The sequence below is a fragment of the Pteropus medius genome, unplaced genomic scaffold (assembly GCF_902729225.1).
Source record: "Pteropus medius unplaced genomic scaffold, Ma_sr-lr_union100, whole genome shotgun sequence".
NCBI lineage: Eukaryota > Metazoa > Chordata > Mammalia > Chiroptera > Pteropodidae > Pteropus > Pteropus medius.
The window spans coordinates 1309825-1319199 of record NW_024346065.1 but is presented as its reverse complement, the minus strand read 5'-3'; the positions used below and the strand labels follow the sequence as shown (position 1 = coordinate 1319199).

The window sequence follows — 9375 nt, the reverse complement described above, 5'->3', positions numbered from 1 at the left end:
ATGATTCTAAGTAGCTTAAATAATAGGCAGTCTTGTAGAATTTAAGGTATGGGATATTTTTAAAACCATGATCCAGGATTACTGTGAAGAAGCATCAACAAGGCCAGCTGGTGGCCCAAGCAGGCTTCATGGAGCAACCCTCAGAGGAAACATATTCAGCCAACGTCTGAGTCCTCAGCCTTGGAGTTTGGGCACTCACTGGCATTGTGCATGCAGGTGTGCTCTAGCTCTGGAGTATGGAGGGACATTTTCCAAACTCATAAGACACTGATTTATAAACATATTAATACAGCACTTCTAATAATTAGATACTCATGTCTATTTATTTGGATCACCTCTTCCCAGAGCCTTCCCTAAAAATCATAACATTCCTTGGAGAACTGACAATCAGAGAAAGAGTTACCTAATTGCAAAGAACCAGCTCTGCTAGAACCTAAAGAATTGTCCCAGTTGTCCCAGGAAAAGACACTTTTCTAGCAATCAGAAACCATAAGTTGGTTAGACTCTTGCTTGGTTAGACCTATTTTTAAAACTCTGACTATGACTTTTGTACCTTATCTCCTGTCTTTGAGTCCATATAGAGCTTTTCATTGCATTCATCATCTACATGTTACCATTTTTAAAACTATAGTTTATCTCAATAAGCTAAAGTCCATTTGAGATTAGTACTTTCCCATGGATGTACAGAAAACTCCAGGGGCCCTTGATGGGATTCGGGAGACACTCCAGTCTTATCTGTATTGTGCTTCTCGAACATCTCTGAGGGTGGATGCCTTAGAGGGAATGAATAACTATGGGGACTAATCCCATTCATTGCATATTGATTTTTGTCATTTTCAGTTTTCAAAGATGTTATTTTCTGACATAGTTTCTAAATCCTAGTGCTAACTCGGGGACTTCTCTGACTATTCAGAAAAATTATTTTTGTAGTATATTTTCTGGGTCATCAGGAACACAACTTGTTATAATTCTACTTAGTCGAATAGCATGCACATAAAATCAATAAGAAGAAATAAAACAATTCCATGGCTTGCAATCTTCAGCTTGATTCATGAAAGTGCAGCCTCTTAAGATTCTTCTTTCTGACTTAAGATGGGGGCCAAGGGAATCTTTGGGAAGTTTCATAAACCAGTCTCTCATCTAGATGTGCTCATGGCAGAGTGTCCGACCATCCCCAGTAAATCAGAGGCCTGAGGGTATATGACCCCCAGAATTTGGGCATTACCTGTACACTTTTATCTGGAGACTCCACAGCCTCTCTGAAAAGCTCCTCTGAGTCTGTTCCATGAGCAGACAGCAGTCAACTACTGAGATGGACTAAGGCCTGATGAAAACACTGGGTGTGTACCTGGAAACAGTCAGCTTGGCTATTCCACAAAGGCTACGCTGAGATATACACATTTAACCTACAGGTTGTGTAATGAGAACATCAAGAACCCAGGAATGGAAGCCTCACCCTTCCTCAGCCCCTGTTCTCAATCAGGGCTGTGCCTGCCTCTGATATATTTGGGAAAAGCTTTCAGTTTCATGGAGAAAGCCCAAGAACTTTAACCTTAAACCCCATGTAAGAACTTGATCCAGGATATTGGAAAACCTTTAAAGAAAAAGCTTTATTTTCAAAGCTTTTACTACTTCTCTGTATTATTAAAGGTTGAGATCAAAATTCACTTTGATTCTATTGTTTAGGGAAAAAAATGTTCTGTGGGAATTTTAAAAAGAAAAAAACTTCATATTTTTTAACAGTTTTAGATTTACTCATCTCCTCAGGCTCCTCTTGGCTGTGAGCTTGTCAGCCTCTCCTGGTTTTTGATGACCCTGGCATTTTTGAAGAGTACCAGACAGACATTTTGGAGGATGTTCCTCTACTGGAATTTGTCCGATGTTTTTCTCATGATGAGACTGGGGCTGTGAATTTTGAGGAGGAAGATCATAGGGGAAAAGTGTCATTATTATTACACCATATCAAGGTTACATACTATCAACATGATTTATGACTGTTGCTGTTGACCTTGATTACCAGACCGAGATGAGTTTGTCGGGCTTCTCCACTGTAGAGCTGTTCTTCCCTTCTCTCTCTGTACTGTCCTCTTCACAAGGAAGTCGCTATGCTCAGCCACACTTAAGGAGTGTGGACTTATGCTCCCTCTCTTTGAGGGCAGAGTATCTGTATAAATTATTTGGAATTCTTCCGCTCGAATAATTTATCTTGTCTCCTCTTCCTCCAATTTATTAATTTATTCAATCATTTGTTTATATTAGTATGGACTCATGCATATTTATTTTTTATATGGATTATAATCCAATACTACCTTATTTATTTTGCTACTCGAAGTGTTCCAGTATTAGCCATTGGAAATTCTGTGCTCTTTTGACATATCCATCAATGTGGGTTATTTTATTTTATTATTTTTTAGTAGTTTCTTACTTTATAGCACTAGAAGATACTCTAGGCTCATCCTGTATATTTCTTGCCCTAGTCCTAGAATCAGCCATTTCTTTGAGAAGCCCTCGTTCCTCTTATTGGAGAATAGTATAAGAAATAAAGATCGAGATACTAGGTGTGTTTCTTGTTACTGGAGTGAAATTTCTTCTAGGCCCTTTCAGCTGACAGAACAAAGAAATACATGTCTGTATACTAACCTGTATGTATACATATATCTATAAATATTCTACATGTAACCACCTATTAAGCTAAATATGAGTTCATACTGATGTCTCAAACTCTAATCCATTACCATGTGGATTATTCTAGCCTCTTCCCCTGGCTTATCTGTAAATTCCCACATCAACAGTGAGAAATCTGGTTCTGCAGGAACTTTTTTATGGAGATAAACCAGTGCTAACATTTTGCTGAAATTTTTTCAAACATCTCTGTCTTTATTTTTGTCCATATTCCTGCCTTTCTATATATGTATATATGAATTTGTGTATATGTATCTATTTCTTGATTTTGATATAAGTGGTACATACCTTACATGCTACTTCATAATGTGCTGCTTTTTCCTACTTAACTACATGTCAGCAATATCTTTTCAAGTTAGTAAATTCTGATGTACACCTTTGTTTTTAAAAATATGTGTTCCATAAATAAAAATATGTATCCCATAAATAGCCTCCTATTCATGAATGCTTTGGTTGTTCTCAGTTTTGTCACAATCGCACACAAATCCACAGTACAGCATCCTTCTGCACATTATCTCTGTCAAAACTATTCCTCAAAGTGGAATTTATCCTACAGAGTCTTTAAATTTTCAAAGCACTTCCAGGAATATATAATTTCATTTAGACTGGTCTTCCAGGAGTCGATTCCAATCTGATGGTTTATTTGGAGTTGGAGAGCCCAGTGGAAGGTGGTGGAGGGGGCGCTCAGGTCTGATTTTGCTTCCAAGGAAAATTAATGCCTTCTCTGACTTAGTCTGACCTTCCCCAGGGGCCAACTGCTAGAATAGCCTGTGAACCTTGGTCTGGTGCCTCCCCCATGCTCCTCCACTCCAGCATTTTTGTTGATTCCACCCTGTCCCAATTGACCACTGGAAGCTCTGAGTATGTCAGCTCTTTCCCCTGAGCGCCATGAACACATTCCTTTAAGTGTCTAGAATGGGCAAGCCAATTTGCAGATCAAGCAAGAAAGAATAGAAATTAGATTAAATCTTCACTCAAAACTTGGAACTGAACCCAGGGCACAACCTACTAGCAAGTGCCAGGGAGGGGCTTTGTCTGACATCCTGGTGTGCTGATGCTACTAATCTCTGCCACAGTGTCAGCTGCTAACCTGCTTGCTGAAAAGGGCATAGAGACCTTTCTTAGAGGTATTTTTATTAAAGAAATTCTTAAGAATTAGAAGTCTTCAATGAAGTGGCCAAATGACAGGGAATAGAGCCTGGGACCCCTCCTGAACTCATTTATTTCCTTCATACATTTTTTGTGAAGATTAGAGAAGATAATGTAGAGCATTTGGCATATAGTAGATATTCAGTAAATAATAAGTCAAAAATAGCTAATATTTATTGAGCGCTAATTATGTACCAGACACTATTCTGAGTATTTTAAATGTGCTAACTGATTTTATCCCTATGACAATATTGTGAATTGGGTGTTACTTTCCCCCTCAAATCGATAAATGAGGAAAATGAGGCACAAAACGATAAAACAGTGGCCCAAGGTCAGGATTCAGGGTTAGCCATCCATCTCCAAGGTTTGTGTCTCCTCGCCGTCTGCTGGCTCTCAGGAGACAGTGTTCTGTAGCAGAATGAAGGCTGCCTTTGGAATCTATGGCAGACACAGCTAGATGCCTCCTCAATATCCATTCTCCCCTTCACGCTTACTATCTGAACCCCAATAATTTTTACAGCATGGGAATACGCCCAATTAAAAATAAACACCTCCCCAGACTCCCTTGCAGGTATGTGCACATGTGACACAGTTCTGGCCAATGAGTTGTAAGTCAAAGGGACGGACTCAGTTGGCAATCACCTTTCCATCTTTTCCCTCCCCTTCCCCTTTTACTTCCTGATTGAAGTTATGATTCTTGGAAGTTCAGGAGCCTTCTTGTGAGTGAAAGGACCACATGCCAAGGATGGAGGACCAGAAAGAGGAAGGTAGCCTGGGGTGTTGATAGCATTATAGAACCACTCAGCTGTTCTGGAGGGCTCACATATGACCCCTCTGGAAAAGAGAAAAAATATCTCTTTTTCAGTGAAGCTACTCTAAGTCTGGTTTCTGTTATCTGCAGCCAAAGCAATTATAACTGATACCCAATCCCAGCTCTCCTAGTAGGTCTAGCAAGTGAGGGGTGTATGTATGCACGTCTGTGTTCTACCTCATCAAGCTCAGAGCCTCAGTTTACTTATTGACTCTTATTTCACATGTAACACCCCCATGGTATCTGAAAAGTCAGGTACACAGCCCATGACCAGTAGAAAAGGAAAGAAGAGAAAGCATGGAAGGGAGGAAAGAAGAGAGAGAGGGATGAAAAGAAAAAGGTTGGGAGGGAGCGGGTGAGGAAGAAGACAAGAAATGAATTAGTACCAGCTGGTCACGAACACCTATAGTGCAGAAGATGGTACAAAATAGGACTTGTCTCCTTTCCTACAGGGCCACACAGAGCAAGCCTCGATGGGTGTCTGGGAGTCCTGTGTTCCCCTGGCCTTGTCTCCATTCCCTTTTTTCTAGTTCTTTTCCCTCTCCCAGTCTCTGTTTTGTCTTGCTGGTGCTTCCTGTGGCCAAGCCCTGAACCCCTAGCCTGATTCTCTATCACCAACTCTGGTCATTTTCTGTTCAGTTGCCAAGAGCAGACTTACAGCAAAGTAGCTTTTCATCTCCTAGGCACTGGGCACCTGTGTGCTGCCCCAGCACTGCTCACCCCTGGGGGCAGCAGGAGGGGTGGTGGGGGGCAGGGAACAACCATGAATCAGAATAGTCAGAGAAAGGCAATGTTATGGGCAGAGGGTGTGAGGGAGGGTGTCCCCAGGCCCTCAGAGATCATCAGGGGATGGTTTCATAGAAGAAATATGCTTGAGCCAAGACCTGAAGATTCAGTAGTCTTCTAGAGATGGGGCGGAGTATAAATTTTCAGAGATCTGAAAACTACATATGGAAGGAGTAAGATGAGAGCACATCCTATGTTCAGAGACCTAGAGATAAATGTTGTTTTTAATGCTGGGATATAGTTTGAGGAAGGGCAGTGGCAAGCTGGGAGGCAGGACCAGCAGGCAAGGTTGAGTGGAAAGGCCCGCCTTTGGGGCCTGCCAGAACCCTGCTTTGTTCTCACCTGTCACCTACAGGCCTGGTCCTTCTCCCCAGACTTATTCCTTTAGGTTGTGCTGTAACTGGTGCTTTTAGACTTCCCACCTGCCTAGACCTGCATCTCACATAACCCCAGACTGGTCTGCATCTGTTCTTTGCCTACTTGTCAGCCAGCCCTCTTGCACCCGGCTATGCTGGTCCATCTGCCCCACTCCAGAAAAACTCCCCCATCCCTGTCTTCTGGCTTCCTCAGAAAAAAAAAAAATGTAATTTCTAATTAACAAATAATTCCCTGGAATAGGCTTCTCATTCCTACTTGCCAATGAAATCTATCTAGACTCACTTTTTTTCCTCATCTGATTTATAAGTGAGGGACAGTGGAGATGTTCACATGGGCATTCTTACCTAATAGATCTAGGAGACATGGCATTTGATGTCCTTGAGATACTGAACTGCACAGAACCCCTGCCCTGAGTGATGGCTGCAGGGAGCACATCTTGGGAGATGCGTGGCTAAAAGCATCAAGGATCAGCTCAGATTCGGCCTGAGGCTGTTTCCCTATTTCAGATTTTAGATTCTGACTCTGTTGCTATCTAATTGGTTGTATTTTTGCAAGGTCTAGAGGAGAGGCCCCAATATGAAAAATTTGACATCTAAGATCTAAGATCTTTAAAAAATGAGTGAATTACATTGTTGGTGGGAATGTAAAATGGTACAGCTGTTGACGAAGGCATATTGGCAGTTCCTCAAAAAATGTTAAACATTCGATGAGGTAATTTCACTCCTAACTATATACCCAAGAGAAATGAAAACATATGTTCACACAAAGACTTATACACAAATGTTCATAGCAGCCAAATATTCACAACAGCCAAAAAGTGGAAACAGCCTAAATGCCCTTCAAATGATGAATGGATAAACAAATGTGAGATATCCACATAATGGAATATTTTCATCCATGAAAAGGAATGAGGTACTGATACATGCTAAAACATGGATAAACTTTGACAGCATCATGCTAAGTGGATGAAGCCAGACACTAAGATCACATATTATGTGGTTCCTTTTATATGAAATAGAATGAGAAAATCTATAGACAGGAAGTAGATTAGTGGCTGCCAGGGGCTGGGAGGAGGGGTGAATAGGGAGTAACTGCTTAATGGGTATGGAGTTTCCTTTGGGGTGATGAACGCAGTCTGGAATCAGCGGTGATGGTTACAAAACACCGTGAGTATACTAAAAACCACTAAATCGTACACTTTAAAAATGGTGAACATGGTGAATTTTATGTTTTGTGACTTTTACCTCAATAAAAAAAAGTGAGTGGAGTCAGCTTTAAGCATCCTGTGCATATACAGCTCCCTGGTGAAGCAGTGATTTTTTTAAAAAATTGAGATATAATTGACATATAACATTAGATTAGTTTCATGTGTACAACATAATAATTCGATATTTGTATATACTGTGAAATGATCACTACAATAAGTCTAGTTAACATCTGTCACCTTACATAGTTACAAAAAAATTGTTTTTCAGCTACGGCCACGCTACCCTGAACAAGCCCAATCCTGTCTGATCTCGGAAGTTAAGCAGGGTCAGGCCTGGTTAGTACTTGGATGGGAGACCACCTAGGCAGACCAGGTGCTGTAGGTGTAAAAAAAGTAAAGAATAAGGGATTGTAAGCTGACAAGCTTCTTGCAATCTGTGAGGTCAATCAAGGGTTGCCTCACCTAAAAAAAAAAAAAATTGTTTTTCTTATGCAGTGATGTTTCTGATATCCTTGTACCCTTGCTCTTATAGATCCCGATGCCTGGTGGGCCCAAGTCCAGTTTAGGACATTCCTTCAGAAGAGGACAAAATGCGGAATTGGCCTTTCTCTAATCTCAGGAACAGGCAGTAATTTCTCTCCCATGACATCATCAGGTCAGACATTTATATTTTTATATTTCATCTGTTATTCTGGTGAATTTCAGTGTCTGTGTTCAGTTTGCCCTTTTGACCCTGTGGCCCAGGACTCGTCCCAGGTCCCTGAGGCGTGGGAGCATCCTTCCTCTTGCACCCCACCACATTCCCTGAGTTGCCCACAGTTTCTCCAGAGCATCTCCTGGTCCTAGAGGGAACCGTTCATGGGCTCACACTTCCCATGGACGTTTGCTCAGACTCTTGCATCAGGCACTGTCCTCGGCCTCGTGCATCCAAAGATGATTAAGACAGAGTCTCTGCTCTCAAGGAGCCAGTGGGAGAGGCAGAAAGATGACTAAGCAAGTGCAACACTAGCGCGACAGAGGAAACGCATGAGGTGACAAGTAGATGAGCCCAAGGGGAGACACGTGAACTGGGTCTGGAGGGGCAGGAGTTCGTGGGAAAGACACCAAAAAGATAGACTTCTCAAAGACGTGGGTGAATGAACTAGCCTGCAACCCTGAGGGGAAGAGTTGAAATGGGGGACGAGGGGATGAGTGGATGAGCAGATAAAATTGGATGGCTAGGGAGGGGTGAGGCTTGGAATGCCTTGTTCTCCAGCCTGAGTTCAGAATTTACCCTGACAAGAGAGGGAAACTACTCAGGATTTTTAAAAAAGAAGTTCCATCATCACATTTGCATTTTTAGGGGGAGGGGGAGAACATGCTGGGAGCAAAATCGAGTCTGGATTAGAGAAAGAGAGTTGGAGGGGAGGTTGACCAGGAGGCTACTGCAGTAGTCCATGCTTGAGACGATGAAGCCAAATGAAGGCTATTGGCAGTGGGGGTGGAGGAAGCAGAGACAGAATGGACTGTGCTGAGATGCTGAGTAGCTGTGGCTGGTGCGGTAGTGGTGGTGGGAATGTTGGGGAGAAAGAGCAGTCCTGGGAGACTCCCAGATTTCTGACTCGGGTAGGAGTCACTATGTGAGAAGAGACCTAGAAGAAGAGCAGGTTTGGAAGAAAGATGACAAGCAGAATTTGGGGGAGGGCAAGCCTGAGAGCCTGAGGCATGTCCAAGTGGAAAGGTCAGCAGGCCATCAGGTGGGGGGTTGGCACCTAGGGTAGAGGCCTAGGTGACTTCTATCTGTGTGTCTCTGCTTGCAAGGCCTATTTCTCCCTAGGAGTTCAGTTTTGGGACCTGTGACCTGGAAACTGCTGGAGTCTGCTCCTGTCAAGGTTATTCTGGTTTAAATTCTTTTTCCCTGTTGGCATGTGATTTCATGCTTTTCACTTCTCCCTTTAAATGGAAAAGCAGAAAATGATCTTCGCCCTCCAGTGGGGATTGAGATTTTTTTTCTCTCTCAGTTCTGACACCTGCTACTGTTTTACCAGCTATTAAAGGTCTATGTGACTGGGTGGCAAGCCTCAGGCAGTGCTAAGTGGGTGTGTGGGAGGACCTGGAGAAATGTCAGAAGAGAGATGTTAGAACGTTGACTCACAGCCAAGGGGAGCAATGACCCGCAAACTGGGGCATGGGAGCCAGAGTGAGGGGTTTTGAGTAAGGACCTAAGGAATGTAAGGACCCAAGAATAAAGGTGCCACCCTATCTCTGGCATATAAGGCTCTGCAGCTCTTTCCAAGCCTCCTCCTACCACTCATCTACTCCAGTCCACCTTCTGGGCACCTTGTGCAAGGTCGCAGAGTTCATATGCAGTGGAGCCAGAATG

At 42.7% G+C, this 9375-nt stretch overlaps 1 pseudogene; it reads left to right on the top strand.

Moving 5' to 3' along the window:
* Positions 1 to 7279: 7279 nt before the first annotated feature.
* Positions 7280 to 7398, top strand: LOC120612817 (uncharacterized; annotated as a pseudogene).
* Positions 7399 to 9375: the final 1977 nt, after the last annotated feature.